The sequence below is a fragment of the Tachypleus tridentatus genome, chromosome 10, assembly GCF_004210375.1.
Source record: "Tachypleus tridentatus isolate NWPU-2018 chromosome 10, ASM421037v1, whole genome shotgun sequence".
NCBI classification, from domain to species: domain Eukaryota; kingdom Metazoa; phylum Arthropoda; class Merostomata; order Xiphosura; family Limulidae; genus Tachypleus; species Tachypleus tridentatus.
In genome coordinates, this window is record NC_134834.1 from 100,457,275 (window position 1) to 100,478,442 (window position 21,168).

General features: G+C 33.4%; 1 pseudogene across 1 annotated transcript in view; it reads right to left on the reverse strand.

The window, feature by feature from the left end:
- LOC143229956 (dihydroxyacetone phosphate acyltransferase-like) overlaps positions 1 to 15,738 on the reverse strand; it is a 52,469-nt pseudogene extending 36,731 nt beyond the window's left edge. Inside the window, exons 1-6 of the transcript XR_013016133.1 lie at positions 15,314 to 15,738; positions 13,550 to 13,764; positions 11,129 to 11,305; positions 8,292 to 8,298; positions 6,234 to 6,356; positions 806 to 1,008 (exon numbers count right to left, since the gene is read on the reverse strand). The product of XR_013016133.1 is annotated as a dihydroxyacetone phosphate acyltransferase-like (transcript). The remainder of the gene's footprint in view (positions 1 to 805; positions 1,009 to 6,233; positions 6,357 to 8,291; positions 8,299 to 11,128; positions 11,306 to 13,549; positions 13,765 to 15,313) is intronic.
- Between the last annotated feature and the right edge of the window lie 5,430 nt (positions 15,739 to 21,168).

A 21,168-nucleotide genomic window follows, 5' to 3' on the forward strand; every position in this document is an offset into this window, starting at 1 on the left:
AGAGAAAGCTTGTGGCATGTGCAAATAAAATATATGCATACAGAAAGCAACACTGAATGGGAAGCTGTACAAGCAATATAACCTTGAAAAGCAAAGGAGTTACTCTCCCTAGCCACCATGATTTTGGGGAGAAAAAAAAATCCAGGTAAAGGAGAAGATACACTGAATGATAAAGAGTATGTGAGGCACTGACTGAAAATAAATCAGACACCTGATGGCCTCAGACCGACAGAACAAAAAAATGAACCTTAAGTGAAAGTTTAAACAAGGAACAAGTAGAAAGTGGTTTAAACAGAGCTGAGTTAAGGCAACAGAGGACCATATTAACATATGAAAACAAAAATGAAAGATGTGGGATAAAGCCACCTTGAAATTACAAAGACAAATGATACTCAAGAAAAAAAACTTGTATTGAACAAACTTGATTTCCTCATCAAGAACTGGATAAAGCCCAAATGTGAAGAAAGAAGACAGGAAGAGTGGTATGAAGTATCAATGACTGAGGTTACCAAATAAAAGAGGGAGACAGAGGAAGAAAATTTGCATGAGACACACACACATTGGAATGAGTCATTGCCAATGGAGATGAGGCAGAAGGCTTGTGGCACATGTGAAAAAAATTTTCTGCATATAGAGGTCAGCACTGAATGAGAATAGCTATTTAATTGAGAAAAGGTAATGTACTGTATCAGAAGTTAAACTTAGTGCCTTAACATCTGATTCTACTTATGCTTTATATAGTGCTACAAGTTTCTTGCTTTTTTTCACACTTTAGAGTATAATTTCCAACATTAAAAATCCTTACCAAGTTTTGGATTTAAAGATTTGGCTGTTCTACTGCGTGTTCCCTCCACAAAAAACTCTAGAGGTGCTTCCCCTCCTGACAGCTGATTTTGAACATACTCTGTGAAAACAGCCCAATACAACTTATCTCCCCAAATGAGCGTCGAATGAAGAATGCTCCAGAATTTCTTAACAGCAAGTTGAGAGCTTTCAAGCCAAGAAAATCTAAAAGAATTATTAGAAAATTATTTAACACTTCTTAAGCTATAAGCAAGTTAATTTTAAATCAACAAATGCACAATTCTGAAAATTACTGGTTGTTCTAAAAAGTTGGTTGTCATTGTAACTTTGATAAAATTGGTACTGCTTTTCTGTACACTGGACACTAATGAACATTTAGAGGTTGGACCTTTAACATTCTGCAAACATGTACAGATATTCAGCTCATGATAACTGAACAGCAGCAACACTAAAGTCACATACAACTGTCAAGATTTACACTAATTCTGAACACAAGACAACCAGAATCAAACACACAACTCCATATACAGTCACAATCACAATGTAACAAGGGGAATGACTATTAATATCACATTGAATGTAGTGCTATGCTTTTATATAGAAAGAAAAACATTAAGATATAAATTTAAAAAATGTAGTACATTTTATTGCTGAAAAGTACAAAAAAAAATTTCATAGAAAATTTAAGCAAAATCTCAACACAAAAAAAAACAATGAATAATTAAACAACCAATTTCTGATAAACTGATTGTTACTAACTTTTAATGGTATTTTTCTAACAAAAGGCATGTAAATTATTAAACATGATTTATAAAACAATGAGTTTGTTGAACAAAAAGTAACATAAAGCAATCAAAATCATAAACAAACTGTGTAAAACATTATTAGTGTATTGTGCAGTGACTGTGAACATACCCCGCTTAAAAACTATAAATTCACTACAAACCCAATTTCTGTTCACATTAAATGCAAGATGTGTGTACAAGTACTAAGTGAAACAATTAATAAATAGCAAAAACTTCAAACCTTTAACTAAAACAGCACCTTATGTGATATGAAGGATGTACAATCAGGCCATCCCTACTTTAGAATGATTACTCAGAACAAAAGAATGTAGCCAGTAGCAATACAGTAGGTCTAACTATCACAAAACCAGCCAAGTGAAACCACATTAGAATTGTTACCCAGAAGAAAAACATGTAGTCAGTAACAACACAGTAGGACTAACTATCACAAAACCAGCCAAGTGAAACCACATTAGAATTGTTACCCAGAAGAAAAACATGTAGTCAGTAACAACACAGTAGAAATAACTATCACAAAACTAGTCAACTGAAACCACATTAGAATTGTTACCCAGAAGAAAAACATGTAGTCAGTAACAATACTGGACTAACTATCACAAAACCAGCCAAGTGAAACCACATTAGAATTGTTACCCAGAAGAAAAACATGTAGTCAGTAACAATACTGGACTAACTATCACAAAACCAGCCAAGTGAAACCACATTAGAATTGTTACCCAGAAGAAAAACATGTAGTCAGTAACAATACAGTGGAAATAACTATCACAAAACTAGTCAACTGAAACCACATTAGAATTGTTACCCAGAAGAAAAACATGTAATCAATAACAATACAGTAGAACTATCACAACACCCAATGTCTAGCAATATGTTATGACTTCAATCTACTGTCCTATACATTGTTAATGTGTACATGCATGTTGAACCAATAAAAGTTTACTAAGAAAGTAAATAGGGAAAAAGTAACCATTACTACTCTCTATAATATCTGAAATTCTAACACAAACAATGGATATAAAACTAGCAGCAATTACCAATTCAAAACAGATGAGTTAACTAACTTATACTTCACCAATTTAGACCTGGTAAACTGAAGTAAAGACCAAAGCATCCACAAGCAACTCTTGAACTACTCTGATTGGTTAAGTGGGTGTAACTCATAACGTATCAATGACCTAAAAGTGCAGCGTGTAACTTAGCAACAGGGCACAAACCTCGGAATCTGAAATCCAGACTCTATTGCAAAAGCCATTTTGAAAAGTATAATTGTGTGTGTCTAAACCATGTATATTAACCTAAAAAGTTTTCATTTTGAAATAATGTATTTTCTAATGTTTAAACCACAATACATTGTATAAGAAAGATTCTAAGTAACTGGTTTTATAATTTATATACTGAAATTTTAAAAAACCACACCCACCCTGTTTCCAGTTTGAATACTTTTAAACACTATACATCTCTCATGTTGATAAGTGATGAGTGTACAGTTCACATGCACAGAATCACTAATAAATTATAGAGAGAATATGGCTGCAAGATGACAGCTGAAATAAATATTCTAAACTGTTAGAAAAAAAAACTGATACCTGAAATGCAATAAATGAAATTCATTGGTTTTAGAAGCTTAAATTAAATGACTGGCAGTCAGCAATCTCCTATCAAAACCTAACATTTGTAACTTTAATTACAGAGGAACTTGGTTTAAGTATGTCAGTTAACAAACTAATGTTTATTGTTAATTCTTGTTCATTATTAACACTGATCAAGATTTAATTTTTTTTAAATTATGGGTTCACTAGATATGTATAGTGCATGTCTTTTAATACTCAAATATGTTATAAATCCCAAATTTGCATACACATTTCTTAACAACCTCACTAGAGGTAGGTCAAAGTGATTTCATGATCTTTTACAGTTACACTCAAAATGTAGTTAGACTATGCATACAAAATAAGACTTAGCACTGAAATGTAGTCAATAAATCAAAGTTTAATACAAGTTTTAATTTCTTCATTTTATAAGAAAATATTTAAATAAATCGGCAATCCCCCTAGTATGAGAATTGTGACTTTCGTTGTCTATATCTTCCCACTACTTTCATTTATCACCCCTCTGAAGTATGGAACTTAATGTAAATTATTCATATAATATAGATATTACTAAGATAGAGTCTGATTTTTAAAGATTTTTTTGTTTATGAATTCAAACTAGATAACCAGACCAACTTGCCATGCCCACGTCACATTCTCTCTTTCACAAGTTGTCAGTAATTCTCACTGACATTTTATGTAATTGATAACCAATATAATCTATAACATGACTTATAATGCTATGTTACTTTCAGTACAGAGTACCAGCAATTTTTTCTTCAGGTTGAAAGTTTATTTTGCAGTGTTCATATCATGTAGCTATATGAACTATTTTAAGCCTTTTGTTGTCTCAATCAGAAAGCCTGCTAACTTTTTTCCAAACAGACAGGGATCAGAGCATGTATCATCATGTTTTGTAAACATACATTCAAAATTTTATTAAAATACTATTTTATTAATAAATTTGGAATCAAACTGTATTTATGGTACAAATCTTGGTAATATACATTATGTAATTGCTAAATTCAAAATTAAATGGTATATCATATTCTGTTTTTGCTCAGATTGTGTTGTGTGCATCATAAAAGGTAAAGTCTACAGTTTTAATGAATTAGAAACTCATATTACCAATATTGACAACTTTGAATATAAAATCTTTCTATCTTTTCTATTTGCTGAGATATTTAACAAACCCACAATACTGGCTCCTCCAATCTCTTCCTCTTTTGAAACTACTTGTTTACCAATGCCTATTTCTTCTAAGTATATGCTTATGACCAATTGAAAGTGCTCATTTGAACAAGGTAATCCTGTCAGTCTTTCTAAAGTACTTACATAAGTAAAGCCATTTTAACTGTTGGAGAGTTTGAAGAGTGGTGATCAAAGCAAAACTATGATCAGAAATAAGATTTATGTACTTCAAAATGGCTTAGTTAGGAAGCTTCATAAATTACTGTGGATTTTTGTGGTATTGGTGTAGTGCTTCATAATTCTTTATTTCAAAATGCATATAAAAATACTACAATTTTTTAAATCTTCCATTTGCAAAATTCAACTAGACTTGTCTAAGGTGATGCTTGAGTAAAAAACTTTGTAACATCATGAGATCAGATTGGTGTTTTCTATATGTTTTTCATTTACTATTCTATATCTAAAGAAGAATAACTGAAATTTTAAAATGTATTTATAAAGAGTAACCAAAATGTCACTGTAAACTGAGAAAGTACTGGTATGATAGTATTAAGAACAGTAAGACATTTGATCTATGTAAAAGTCAGTTTTATACTATTTTATTCAGTAATGCAAATTGCACTGTACATGAATTTATGACCTATGTTGAAGAATTTTCAGTCAGATGGTTCAAAAGGCAATAAACAATAATATAAAAATATTAAAATGTTTACAAGCCTTGAGTTACTTAGAATAAACTATTGTAGTTTTCTGTTATTCTAGAAAGAAAATCAAAACAAGTTAGATTTATTACATATTTTTATGGTAGTCACATAGTTTGTCAAATCAAACAAGTCTATACACAGTTAGGGTAGAGAAAATAAGAGATGAAAATACTTTTTATTTAAATTTGATAGGTTATACAAATTAAATTGAAAAATTTTAGATGAAGAAATGTATTTTTAATCTTAACATGAAAAAAATCACTGTACTCTGAGAAGTGAACATTCTGACTCCATAAGTTTACGCACAAATCTCTGCTAAGTGTACTAACTTAAAAGATCCACTTGTTCATGTACAAACAACTTCTAATGCTTACTAACAGTTTACAAAATTTCCTGAAGACACAAATTCCATGCTAAAAATTATTGTATAGAAACTCTGAGGGTTAATTTGAGGTTACAAGGTCAGACTCACTGACTGACCTTATGTAGAAAAATTTAATGTTCTAGTGGTAGAACCTACATAACTTAAGTTACATTAACAGATATGCTATAAAAGACACAATGTTATTAATATTTTGTTACTCCTGTTGACTAACTAATGGATCTGCTATAAAAAAGAAATGTTTATAACACTTTTGTTGGTTTTGTTGACTGTTCAGTAGGCTTTGGCAAATTAATATCAGGCATTTTTATTTTTACAAAAACATTACATATCTACAATGTTATAAAACTCATTGTAATTGACATGTGATCAGCTCCCCATTAAGTAACTTATACTAATATCAACTCAAAATTAATTTACTCATCATGAACTCTCCATATGACATTAAGGAAATTCCTGATTGTATAGAAGACTCAAAATTGTTTGTAAGTTTGTACAACTTTTATATGTAAATCATTATTTGTAATAACCATTATTATAAATTGTATTACTGTTTATATACTAAAATACATTTGTTTTAAGAAAGAAACCTGTGCATCAATCTTGTTGGCAAATATCACTAATTTGATGTACATCAACATTTAATTAACTTATAAATTTAAATTATCATTTGAATCAGTTTCAGGTTATTCGAAATCCTAATGTATAACAGTATAAACAGCCAAGAATTAACAACTCAAAAGTAATTCCAACTTACCTAAACCAGCAGCAATTGCTGGTATTGGGAGATTGAAATGGTAACAAACATATGAAATCAGAAGGAAGTCAACATAGCTACGATGAGTTGGTAATAAAAGCACAGGGTATTCAACAGAACAATCTCAATAACTACAACAAAAGAAAAGCATATTCTACTCAACAAGACGCTGAAATAAGTTCCTGAAAAAAATCATAAAATGAATTTAAACAGTCATGTGCAATATTATGCAGTGGCTCTCAACTGGATATCTACTGTACACTTGAAAATAAAATAAAAATTATAAACGTGAATATTCTACAACACTTTAGCTGTTACACAACTAATGTTTTATATAATGAGAGTAACTTTAATCCATTTTTATTTCTGGTGACACAACTACTTTATATAATTTTAGAATAATTGAATTCAATGCAAATACTTAGAAATGAAGTAATGTATATTTTCTGAAAATAATGAGGTACAAAGTAGTAGAAGTTTCCATAGTGGAAAACAAAAGATTTTAATATAAAATTGACAATACTTAAAAACAAGTAACAAAGCTGAGAATTGTTAGTTTCTTTTGACTAGGCTTTCATCCAGGATAATCTTTCTTTGTTTACTATTATGTATTTAAAACTAAGAGAATATTTTTATGTGGAAAGTGAGCAGAGTAATATAGTAGCTCTACAACAGTAAACTTCAGATGGTAAAAGTAGTTTATTACTTGTGTATATTAGTACAGAAATAAACCAACAAGAACACTCGCCAAGTCGTGAGAGCACGTCAGTGTGATTCTGGCACTGTTACGTCATGCAGGTCAAGATGTGGCAAACTACTGTAAACAGTTCTGCAGCTGAAATGCAGTCAATAAATGAAACTGTAATATTACTTAAATTTTAATTCCATAATTTTACAAGGAAATATTTAAATAAATTGCAAATATTCATTCATCTCACTATTGCATTTCTTAAGCTGCACTTTCCTTGTGTTTCTGTAAAAATTTAAACATGTGATTAGGTGTTCCTCAAGGTTCAAACAGCAATAAAGTAACATTAGATAAAACAGATGTCAGCTATTATGAGCCTTAAGCTGTTAAGGATAAATAACTAACAATTTATGGTTGTTACAAATCAGTCAAATAGACCTAGTATGTATAGTGTTAGGATACAGAAATTAATGGAGTAAATAAAAAGATTGGTCTTAATTTTGCATGTCCTATAGTTATACAAATGAAATTTGAAAACTTTAATACGTAAAAATACATATTTCTAATTTTAATATGAAAATCACCTTGCACTCAGACTAGTTTCTCTAACTCAGACTCTGAATTCATAATCCTGTACTCTAATCTTTAGTGAAAAATACTTTATTCAAAATTGATTGTTTCTGTACAACAAACTAATGCTCACTAAAACTTCACCATGGTTATTATTTTCCTATACCAAATGTAGTTTTCCAATAGGTACTTACCTCCTGTCACAAGTACAGCCATTCTTGTTCAGTGCTCCCCTCTGAATCCAAAAAAATTGCATTCCACAAGCCTTAAACTCCCATGTACCCCATCCTCCAACATGGTTCAACTCACATAAATCATCATACATCAACCCTCCACTAATAAGAATGCAACACATCTTCCTGACACACAACTCCCACTATTCGATTCTACCAAATAGTTCAAGATTAAGCAAAAAAGTTCTGCTTTTCAGTGGAAAGTGTGAAAGAAGATAAGTACCTATACTTTTAGTAAAATAATAACTTCCAATATGGCACATCACCTCCACTCACATTTACAGCAAGGGGCCCTCACTGAATAGGTGGAAGGAATGATGTAAGAGATAACTTCCAATATGGCACATCACCTCCACTCACATTTACAGCAAGGGGCCCTCACTGAATAGGTGGAAGGAATGATGTAAGAGATAACTTCCAATATGGCACATCACCTCCACTCACATTTACAGCAAGGGGCCCTCACTGAATAGGTGGAAGGAATGATGTAAGAGATAGAAATAACTATCTTTCAAAATCATCTGAAGATCAATCATAAAGTGTGATATTTTTGGAAGATGAATAAACATTTATACTGCACTACTTCTGTACCAGGTATACTCTGTGCCCAGTGTGGAAATATGTGTCATAAATATGGGCAGAAAGTGGGTCGAGCATGATCACAAAAGGGAAGAAAAACTAATTGGTTTGGAATCCAAAGCACACAGAATCTCAATTCTGCAGAAGAAAGACTGTAAAAGAACTATCTACAGACAGGAATGTGAGGAAAGCTAACATGGATGTGCTCCAAGATGTAGAGTGGCTATGGCACGATACAGCCAGTAAAGTCAAGCCCAAATCCAAGCAGTATCAGGAATAGAACTTCCAACCAATGGTAAAAGGAAGGTCCACACCATCTTCACCTCAAGTTAAATATAACATAAATGTATACTGTGCAAACCAACCTACAAAATGAGCATGTGCACAAATCCACAACCAACCACACGTCTGGGAACCTGAACTCCAAATAACAGTAGAAAGATATATACCAATATGGCAGGTCACAACAAACTTAAGGTCAATCAAACTGGCTTTGCAATGCTCTCAGGTATTAAAAACACCCAGTAGTGGAGCAAGAAAAGAAAAACTGTAACTCTAATCAACATTATCCTCTTGATAGGTCTACACAGAAGCTAGAGTGCAATGCCATTCTTCAGGCCCTAAGGTGCAAAAATGAATTGCCTCCAGAATATATAGCAACTGGACAGAAACTAGATGCAACATCAATGTCTGGGACTCACTACAAAGAAGTGCAGATCCTTAGGCAAATTGAATGAGGAAGAGGAAACATAACTAACACGTGTGAAGATTTATGTTGATTAATTCACCTATAATCTAAAACCATACAAAGTGTAGAGTGCAATAGCAACCTCTAGATCCCATACTGCAACTATAAAATATAAGTAACCTCAACCTGTATATAGAACCAGATAAAAGCTGGACACGACATTAACCTCTAAGACTCACAGAACAGAAGTAAAGCACATAATTGAAAGGTTACATACTATCTACACCAGCAGAACACAACTGCCCCACTCTCTACTGAATGGAAGTGGACCCCTTCATGGTTCATCACCCTAGCAGCTTAGAACTTGAAAACAGCAAGGACTTCCATACTCCATTAGAAAAATAAGGGATATAAAATACAGTAAAAAGTCAAGAGGAATGCCAACACTAGAACCAGTGCTGCGAGTAATCACAAAAACCCTATTTTAAAAAACAGACTGCTCTGATTTATTCAATCAAAGGGGCAGAAGGAACATGCAGCTATCCCCTTCTGCTTTACTCAAGTAAGATGGTCCAGAGCAGGCACATTAGTGAAGTAAATATATAAAAACCAAAAACTTAACAGTGATGATGCTGAACACTCCATCTCCACAGCATGCATTACAGGCCATGAGCATACATCATGGCAATATAGTGAAGACTTAATGTAAAGAAACATACCTAGACATTGGCCAGAATCCTAAACAGGACATACCTCTGAAGAGAAAATATAGAAAAGATAATTACCCAGTCACAGCCACACCAAAGTTTGGAGGATGACAACAGTCAGAAGGTGGTACCCTGATGATAAAGAAATGCTAGCCAGTGAAGGTAATGGAAGAAAAATGTATGAGTTAGAGACCACTGAATAGTTTCCTTTAATAGATATAAGTTATGAGACTCAAAGAAAATGAAAGGTGGCTAATTGCAGAGTCCACACTTGAATCCAAAGACTCTAGAAAATCTCCAAATCAAACAGATAAGAAGAGGAGCCATCTGAAAGTTATAAAGATAATAAGAAGATAGATGAACCAGTAAAGAGATAGCATCCTTCCCAATAAGATCCCAACAGCAACAAAACTATGTGTGAAGAGACAGGACCAAAGAGAACTATAGTGCCACTGAGGAAAAAGGGAAGTGTATACCCCCAAAAAAAAAACTTCAAGGGATCAATTAGTGGTGTGCCTCAAAAAGGAAATGTACATTGAACAAGAACTGTAGGAAAGCTGTAAAAGTAAGAAAAAGGACACTATTTCACACAAAAAATAATTAAATAAACACTTGAAACGAGGACAAGTGAAAAATGTCTACAACTCAGTCAATACCTAAAGAAAAGTGATAGTTCAATAGAACAAAGGGAGTCGTGTGTTAGGAAGGTATGTTGCACTCTTATTAGTGGAAGGTTGTCATATGATTTAGATGCAAGATGTAGCTGAACCATGTTGATGATGGGGTATATGGGAGTTCAAGGCTTGTGACATGCAAAAAATTGTTCTGCATATAAAGAGCAGCACTAAACAAAAATAACTTTTACGTGAGAATATCTTGAACACATTTCTCATAGCTGACACCATAGCAGCCAATGGGAGTGATCATTCTTGATGGTCTATTTCTTTGATGTTATTAAATTTATTACTTACTTAAACAATACATGAGAACTCTTAATTACTAAAATAAACTATAATTAGTAAAAAGAAGTTGAGCTTAATCAAAAAATGTGTTTATAAAAGTATTGCCTATATCAGTGTAGGCCTAGTATACAGGAACAAGCAGTGTTGCTACTGGTCAATCCTTTGACTATTTATCAGTTGAACTGGAGAGTGTGTGTGTTTTCTTAGAGCAAAGCCACATCAGGCTATCTGCTGAGCACACCGAGGGGAATCGAACCCCTGATTTTAGTGTTGTAAATCTGGAGACATACCACTGTACTAGCAGGGAACTGAACTGGAGAGAATGTATAAACTGTCAAAATTAGTATCCACATTAATTTAGTATTTTTCCATTAATGTAGATTTTATATTTTTTTTGTAAATTAACTTACATATATATCACCCCATACATTTTCATTTTTTTGTTTCCATGATGATTGACAACCTTACCTGTTCTATTCCATCCAAATTAACATAGATAGAAGTGTAAACTTGTTTCTTAAATTTGGCTAAGAGAAAACCAAAAAGACGAATAGCACTCAGTTGTAAGTTATGACTCATCTCTTCAAGGATCTTTCCAGCTGCTTTTGTGACCTCTTCTTGTGACATCTTTCTCTCATCACATATCTACAGTTGTCATAAAATGTAAATTACTCAATTTTTTTCTTAAATAATAGAACAATTCGGATAAGTTTTAATCTCATGATGAAGAAATATTCAACATATTTTACAGTTATGTAATAAACACTACTAGAGAAACGTTTAACAGTCATTACTTTTAATTAAATTTATAGTCACTTCAAAACACTGGAGATAATAGTCACTTCAAAACACTGGAGACTAACCCTAAAAGTTTGCACAAGTAGCTTTCCAGCAGTTTACTTAGATATAATAAGACAATATATACTTATTTTAAAATGTTTATATAAAGCATAGCCCTTAATTTTTCATCATTACTAATAACTCACCAATACAAAAGCAGTTAGCAAAATAGTTACCTAAAGTTTCTTTTTAATAATAAAAACTAAAATAACAGCAACACATCACTGTAGAAAACATTTTGAAAAACTAAACATTATGTAAGGTACAAAAGCTTCTGAACTCTGTTACTGATACTGGATTTTACCATAAACAAACTATGCACCAATACATCTTACTACAAATTAGGATTGAAGTAACTGAACACAAAACTGCTTTATTTATGAAGTTCCATGTCATTTCCACTTTAGGACCTTTCTAAAATTTATTATTATGTACAGCATACAAATTTACCACATGAAAAAAAACAAAACAACTATTCTATGACTTAAGCAACTGACCACATGATCGTTGACTGTTATTCAGTTTTATTAATCATGGTATGTCTTCTTTATAGTTGTCTTGTGGCTTTTGAATCACATTTGTAGTGAAATAAAAAAATTTAAGATTAACCTAATACAGTACAAAAGCTAATTGCCAGGCCATTATCAATCTTTATGTCCATGATGTTAGAAAAACACATACGTTCAAGAAGTATCAATAAAAAACCCTATAATCCAAAAGATTTCTAAAGATGGATCATTCTTCTTCAGGAACAAACTATCCACTCAGATTACATAGTTTTTATTACTTTCTATCAATCTTCACAGTATACTGAACATAGAAGACAGCAGAGTTACAGAGAAATATCTGGATTACTAGACTTGCACTTTCAAAACTGTGATATGAATTTTAAAGATTCATTTGACATCTACCCTGGTTTGTTAAACAGCCCTCAAAAATTCAAATAAAACAATATGAGGTGTTCGTATCATTAAATATTCTAATCACTTACAAAAAGTTCTTTCTTTGTATAAAATTTTAGTCTTGAATTTTATTTTTAGAAAAAGTTAGAAAATTAAAGGAAAAAAAGCATTCTGATTTCCTGCCTGGTTTCAAACACACTTTGCTGTCAAATTAGAAAATATAAATTTTATACTCTTCCTAACAATGTTTAGATAATTCTCAAATACAAAATTATTGTTTAATATATTCAAGTACATATCATAAAAATAGTGCTATATACTGCAAGTAATCTTTCTAGCATGCCACAAGTCATGGAATTTTACCTGAACATGACTTGTAAACATGCTTGTATTCAGAAGTGACACAGAAAACAATTATCTTAGTGTTTAAAAGTTGTAAGTTTTTGTTTTATGAGGAGCAGCCATCAACAACCTAACTAGAGCACAATGAAAGTAAACAGTATAAGTTATATCCACAAACCACCTTCTAAAATAATAATATTCTGATATTTTTACTCATCAAAATATTTACCAATGTATAAAACACTTGTTTTAGATTAAAATAGATTATATACAAGTTCACAGATGTTGTCTTTTTAACAGAAATAATACACTTTTGGCATTTTTCCTGAATTAGCTACTTGTGGTTCTACTCACACAATTTATTTTGCTTAACTTTAAAACAACTGATCGAAGCATGATAAAATAACTCTCCAACACAAACTTAGATGAATTTAAAACATTTGTACTGTGTGGCTCTTTAAATATCTTACAACATATACACAACAACAACAAATTATTAATAAACCAAAATATTAGTATAAAACTTTCAATGTTCTTTTAAAAATTAATTTTTTATACCAACAAACAAACTGGTGTACACCATTTCATGTTGGTTATTAGCAAATCTTTATCATGATTTACACACACACACACACACACAGTACTATTCACTATATTAGAGGTACAAACTACCGAGTTACACATACGTGCAGTAGCTCATCACTAATTCTAAACTTATAAATTTTTTGTTTTGATACTTAGAACAGACAGCACAAATAATCCATTGTTTAGCTTCCTGCTTCACTAGAATAAAATAATACCTTACCTCTTTGATAACATGTTGAACTCTAGGGCTTCCAAACACTTCATCCTGGATCTGTTTAGGACTTCTCTCCTTAGAAAACCGGTATTTTGCACAAGTCCAATCTCTTGTGACCCATTCCAAATCCCCAAATTTACGTCGGTCATACAAGATGTCGACGTAAGTTTTCCCTCTCAACACTCTTGTCATTACAAATTCCAACTAGTTTCAATATGAAACTAAAAAATAACATTTAATAGTAAACACGGTGTTAAAATCTTACATGATTAATGAGTTGTTTAAAATTTATGTTAACACATAAATAACTATAGAATATAGTGTAAATACTAAAAACATACAGTCTTAACTTATTAACCTCCTACAAATAATCCTTTCAACCCACAAATTATGCTCACACAGCAACACAAAAGTATCTGGTATATTAATTAACCTTAAAAAGGAAAATAATAATCATTCTTTTATATCTTCCAAAGTAGTCTTCAGTTATATCTGTCAGGTTAACCCAAAAAACAAAAATACCCAGTGTGTATCTGAAAACTAGAGTAAGTTTCTTTTCTATAACATTTGTTATCAACTTGGAACTGGAATTATCAAAACTAACACTCCTACATTCTGGCTTCACAGTTCAATACAAAAATCCTTTATAGCCATATGATCTTATATTGTACATAAATTACCATGATCCAACCTGAAGAAATACTACACAAGAAGAATGAACCCATTAGTTGTTTCATTGTTACATATATTTAATATACATAGTTAAAATAAACATATAATAATAAAATATATAATGTATTTACAGGAAATTATACTTAGGACTAGTTGTACATTTACAAACAAACAAACTCATTTGGTAGTCAATTCATCATGAATAATTTCAGAAATAAAAGTGAATAATTTACCATCTCTCCTGAAATAGTTATGGTGAACCCTACACTTGTACTTCTAAGGCCTTTTTCAGACTCAGTTTTCCAGATATATTAAAACAATAAAAGTTTAAAAAAGGGCGAGAAAAATAAACTTCTTTATATTAATATTTTGTTACCAAATCGTTAAATATATGTTTCTAAGTTCTACTACTAACAGTAGTATTAACATTATAAAAAGCTCTTCTGGAAAACTAAACATACATTTAATTTTTATTTGGAGATTTTACAGCATCTTGTCTGATAGAAAAGAAAAAATATTAAAACATTTGTAGAAATTGTTTTCATTTGCTTTATTTCGAGAATAATCTACCAGCCTCTTATTATTGTTAAACAGTGATATACAAACTAAATAGATAGGGGGCATATAAGTTTGATTTCCATACCTACTTAATTTATTTTGTATTGTTAGTGTTATCGGTATTAAGTTATATATATATCATGATATTTTGACTTCACTAAATTTATAGGTAACGGCATGAAGCCAAAATAAGGGTTTATAGTTTGAACAGATAATGTTTCTATAATGCAGGTAACAGTATCTACATCAATTCCAGGCTTGTTTCCTTACGAAGAATATTTGCAAGTTTTTAAATTTCCAATTCTTATTCATCTTGTACTGAGTAACGTAATTAACTTTATTAACCCTCAGCTCAATTTAAATTTCGTTAATTGTCTGAACTAAGTTATGCAATGCTATTACAATTTTGTATTGCAATAAAATACAAGTTACGCCCCAGTAATACTAACAGTAGCATCAATGTATTACTACGTAGTACTAGTACAGTTAATAATAAAACTACAAATTTAAATAACCCATATATTTACCAACTGGACCTACTTCTGAATGAAACAATCACTCCTTTCTTATTCACATTTCATCTTTGGAATATATTTCCTTATTTACAATCAACAAATTTCAGTTTTGTTTAATAATAATATAAACACATCCTCCCAGTATAAATACATTGTCAAATCACAATTTAACCGGCTGAACGAGAAACCATCGTCTGAAACACACTTTGACGAACCATAGCCATGCTCTCGATCACGCCACCGAATACGCGCGATATGACGTCATTTTATGGCAATTGTGTATTGATCTTTAGTAAGCATATCTGTAGTATCAGATAAGTTTCTTCAAGTGTGCAACTTTCGACTAAAAACACGTAGCAACAGACTGCTAACGACAGTTGATCCGCTATGACATTTCGAGTAACTGCCGTTTTCTTTGCGTATCCACCAACACCTTCGTACAGATTAAAGTGTACAATATTCCAGATATTTAATTTGATAGATGTAAGTATTTAGGGTAAAAAAAACAAACAACCAAAAACTGTGAGGATACAGTACTGCTTCAACTCATCTAGTCTATAATATATTTTTTATTAATTCATATACAATACACTTTGTACAATTTTATTTGATTAAAATACCTTCTTAAAGTCTTGTAAATTGCAACATTAAAAAGCACATTCAAATTCCAACGTTATTTTCAATAGTACAAAAACAAATCACACAAAAATCAATTGTAGTGTTTGTTTGTTTGTTTTGAATTTCGCACAAAGCTACTCGAGGGCTATCTGTGCTAGCCGTCCCTAATTTAGCAGTATAAGACTAGAGGGAAGGCAGTTAGTCATCACCACCCACCGCCAACTCTTGGGCTACTCTTTTACCAACGAATAGTGGGATTGACCGTAACATTATAACGCCCCAGGGCTGAAAGGGCGAGCATGTTTGGCGCGACCGGGATGCGAATCCGCGACCCTCAGATTACGAGTCGCACGCCTTACGCGCTAGGCCATGCCAGGCCCCCGATTGTAGTGTACCATCTATGAGTGATGTACGCGCTGTGAAGCAAGAAGTTATGACTGTTAACGATATATATATATTAGTGAAAATGAATACATATTAACGAAGTTAAATAAGCAAAATCACAAGGAAACACTGCGTTAAAAAGAGTAAATCCAAACCTCTAGACCCAGCATGGCCAGGTGGTGTGCGACTCGTAATCTGAGGGTCGCGGATTCGCATCCCGGTCGCGCCAAACATGCTCGCCCTTTCAGCCCTGGGGGCGTTATAATGTTACGGTCAATCCCACTATTCGTTGGTAAAAGAGTAGCCCAAGAGTTGGCAGTGGGTGGTGATGACTAGCTGCCTTCCCTCTAGTCTTATACTGCTAAATTAGGAACGGCTAGCACAGATAGCCCTCGAGTAGCTTTGTGCGAAATTCCAAAAAACAAACAAACAATACAGTAAATTATGAGAGCAAGATAGTACACGAACTATACCAGTATGAAGTATCTCCTCCAGTTATCCAAACAAACTAGTATAGCTCCCAACCACCACCCATTCACCAAGTCTGTTGTGACTATAAAAGCCTTTATATGCGGCAAGATGGGTGCTCAAGTCCACTTTTATATCACCTTTAACTGCCTACAGACACTTGTGGGAAGGTAACTGCTCTCTAAAGTAAAAAAAATAAATAAAAATAATTGAAATAAAAATAAGAAAAAGAAAATAAGGTACTACCATTTGGGGGTAAGTTGAAAACTTACCTCTTGAAGTTAGCATTACAGCCATCAATATAGTAGAAAGACACTAACTGACAGCATAGTACACGAACTATACCAGTATGAAGTGTCTCCTCCAGTTATCCAAACAAACTGGTATAGCTCCCAACCACCACCCATTCACCAAGTCTATTGTGACTATAAAAGCCTTTATATGCGGCAAGATGTACGTCCTAATAAAGTAGTGCCAAGTTGTTAAATGACTTTATTCATAATTAAAAATAGTTATGAGAAATTTTAAGGCCCCCCCCAGTGGCTGAGCGGTATGTCTGCGGACCTACAACGCTGAAAACCGGGTTTCGATACCCGCGGCGGGCAGAGCACAGATAGCCCATGGTGTAGCTTTGTGCTTAATTCAAAACAACAACAGAAATTTTAAGTAAAATTTCTCTAATGCTTATTTCTTTATATTTATTCAATACATTCTTATATTTGCTACAGAATAGGTTAATAATTTTATTTAAACTTTCTTTATTAAATCCATTAACTATTAATTTTTTATCGGTATTTCAATTAACTGTTTTTCTTCTTTACTTTGAAAAGCAGTGACTTTCCCACAACTGTTTGTAGGCAGTGAAAGGTGATATAGATGTGGGACGTTGTGGGCTCGAGCACCCATATCTTGCTGTCATAGTTTAAAATATTGTACTTTAACAATTTACACCACCCACCGCCAACTCTTGGACTACTCTTTTACCAATGAATAGTGGGATTTATCGTAACTTTATAACGCCTCCACGGTTGAAAGAGTGAGCGTGTTTAGTGTGACAGGAATTCGAACACGCGACCCTCAGATTACGAGTCAAACGCTTTAACCACCTGCCCGTGCCGAGCCTATTCTTATCGAATACAAAACTAAAAATTGGTTATCTGTATTGTTCCAATTACGGGTATCGAAATTCTGCTTAACGTTATAAGCCTTCAGGTTTACCACTGAGTCACTGGAGACAGAATGGAGATTCCGTAAAATTTGTAGTACAAGTGCATAAGTCGTAGTGTCATCAGCTTGTAAATTTCTGGTGAAGATGGAAAGTTATTACGAACTTAGGCCTAAAAGCACAACTAAATACAAAGGAATAGCCTGCAGTAAACTAATTTGTTATCATTGTTTGGATTGGACTTTGTGTTATTTTACACCAGGGGTGTGCAACATTTTTCGTCGGTGGGCCATATAACCAACTTCATCAATCAAGCGGGGCCACTTAAAAAACAAGCTTATTCGTGTACATGCACAATAAATTAAAAAAATTTCAAAATGCAAGCAATAATATTTTATATTTTTGCATGAGTGATCATTTTAGTGCGACACTTGAAATTTAGAGTCCTTGCAGAGCTTGTCAATATCAGCTTTGACAGAAGTGGTTGCCACTCTTAACTGACTGGTCAAATGTTCATCAGTCAGCTGACTTCTACATTTGGTTTTGATGAGCTTCATTTTGGAGAAAAATTGCTCACAGCAGTAGGTGCTACCCAAAAGGGAGGCAATTCTTTGTGCATGACGGGACAAATTGGGAAACTTTTCACGTACACAGAGTTTGTAAAGTCTAGCAAACTGTTTTCAGAGAATTTCCTTTTAGTGTCCATGTCAGCCTGCAGTTCAATGAGTTCCATTTGGCAATCATCAGGACTGTCTTCACTGCCAAATCAAAAGGTTGAGCGAACAATTTCAATCTAATTTCAGTTTGTCTGAAATCTGGAAATCTGTTTGCAAACTCATCACGCAGCTTTTGTACACTGGTTCCATATTTGGTGCAATCCAGATTAGGAAATTCCAGTTTCCTGGTTGCAAGACATGTAAAATGGGTCAATATGGCTCTTCTCAACTGAACCTGGAAAAGTTCCAATTTCTTCTCAAAAGCACAAATATGCTCAAACAACTTATTCACAAGTTGACTTTTCCCTTGTAGTTTTAAGTTTAAATCAGACAGATGCTGTGTAATGTCTGTGAGGAATGCTAAGTCATTCAGCCAGTTCTCATTGCTCAAGAAGTCCACATTCTGACGTTTGCTCTCCATGAAGAACTTAATCTCCTCTCGCAGATTCCAGAATCTCTTCAAAGTAGCAGCTCTACTAAGCCAACGTACAGCAGAGAAGTACAAAACATCTGAATACTCACTGTCCAGCTCATCTAAAAAAGTTTTAAATTGTTGATGAATTAATCCTCGTGTTCGAATATAATTTACGCATTGGACGACTTTTTTCATGACTTCTGCAAAATCCAGAACTTTGGTGCACAAGCTCTCTTGGTGAATAATGCAATGGCTTACAACTACGTCTTGTGCTCCAATTGCAGTTAGAAATTTCTTGGTGAATCCATTTGTCCTACCTGTCATGGAAGGAGCACCATCTGTTGTAACACCACATAATTTATAAGGATTCAGTTCAAACTTTTCTACAACCTTAAGCACTTGTTCACAAATATCCTGTCCTGTGGTTGTGGAGGAAAGGCTTGCCATATCTAAAAAACTCTTCGAAAACATCAAAGCCTGCAGTAACAGCTCTGATGAAAATAACAAGTTGGGATGTGTCATTGATATCAGTGCTTTCATCCAAAGCCAGACTGAAAGCTTCACACGAATTCAATCTCTTTCAAAGTTTCTTTGATGTCCTCTGAAAGATCTTTTGTCCTGCGTGAGACAGTAAAGCGGAAAGGCTAGTTTGCTCCACCAAATATTTTTCTCTGGACATGCATATTCTGTGAATATTGTTAAACAATTTTAATAAATTCTCCATCACTGAAAGGCTTTCCTTTTCTGCCATACATTCACAAAGCTTAAAACTCAGTTTTGTCACCAGTTCTGAATTTTTCTTGAAAGTGGTAAAACACCTTGTTGCTTTTCAATGGATGTTTTAAATGTTCAATTTTGTCCTTTCGTGCCTGACCAACAATTTCATCAAACTGGGAGGAGTGCTTAGTTGCGTAATGTCGCTTAATATTGTACTCTTTCACGACTGCAATTGTAGTTTGACAGACGAGGCAGACAACACCTTGATTATGTGGGACAACAAGATATTTTGTGCACCATTCACTGTTGAATAACCTTCCCTCATCATCAATTTTTCGTTTCTTAACTGCTGACATTTTACTAGCCCTGAAATCAAAACAAAAATTATTCTCACGAAAATAGCAAAGTAGAAAAAAACATAGAATTTATTTACACATGGAACCTCTTATGGACAGAAACACATGTTTCTAAATTGGCATCCCGATCATAGCCTTCCGGTACTTAAATTAATTGAGAATAGCAAAATACAGTGTGACCTCGCCTATTCGCGGTTCGCCATTCGCGGCCCCGCATATTCGCGGGTTATGCGCGAACTGCGTTTTGTAGGTCACAGAGACTGAAAGGGCTTTTCGAGGAGATTTCTGTTGTATTTACTCAATCAAGCCGTTTTTATCAATTGTCGTCTTCACCAAACAAGATTGGACTGCTATTGGCTGACTGCCTCAGCTTCCCCAACAACGCAAACGGCAAAGCACAGCCCGGTAACGCACGGTACAATTTAGTGAAATACATAACAGTATGCAATATTGCTACATTATTACTGCATCAATGAGTATAAGTATCATTAGTGTTTGGGAAGCATTTCATATAGTATATAATCGCATACATATACGTTTTAAAACTGCGTCCAATAAAGAACGTAACCCCCGCGAATAACGAGGTCACACTGTACATAGAATCAGATGCATCTGAAAGCAAAAATTTTAATAAATTCAGTAAAGTCACAACAATATGCTAAATAATAATCAATTTACCTTCAATCTCTTGTAGTAACTGTAAAAGGTAATAAAATTTTCACCAATAATGAATGACGGACAGCAGAGGTTAGGGAAAATTGTCGCCAGCGGGCGAAGGCGAGGTTCAGGACATGACGTTGAGTCGTAGACAATAGTGCTAGTGCACGTCACCTATTCATGCCCTAAGGAGGCCGACCAATCGAATTCGGCCTGCTCCTATCTAGCAAAGATAATTTTAGAAGTTTGTCGAGTCGAAGCCTGGGAATCCCGTAGGATCGATGCTTTTAAAAATATTCCATTTGCGTTGGATTACAGATCAGGCCACATGGTTAGATTACAACAACTAGGGCCACACTAAATGGCTTGGCGGGCCGGGTTGTG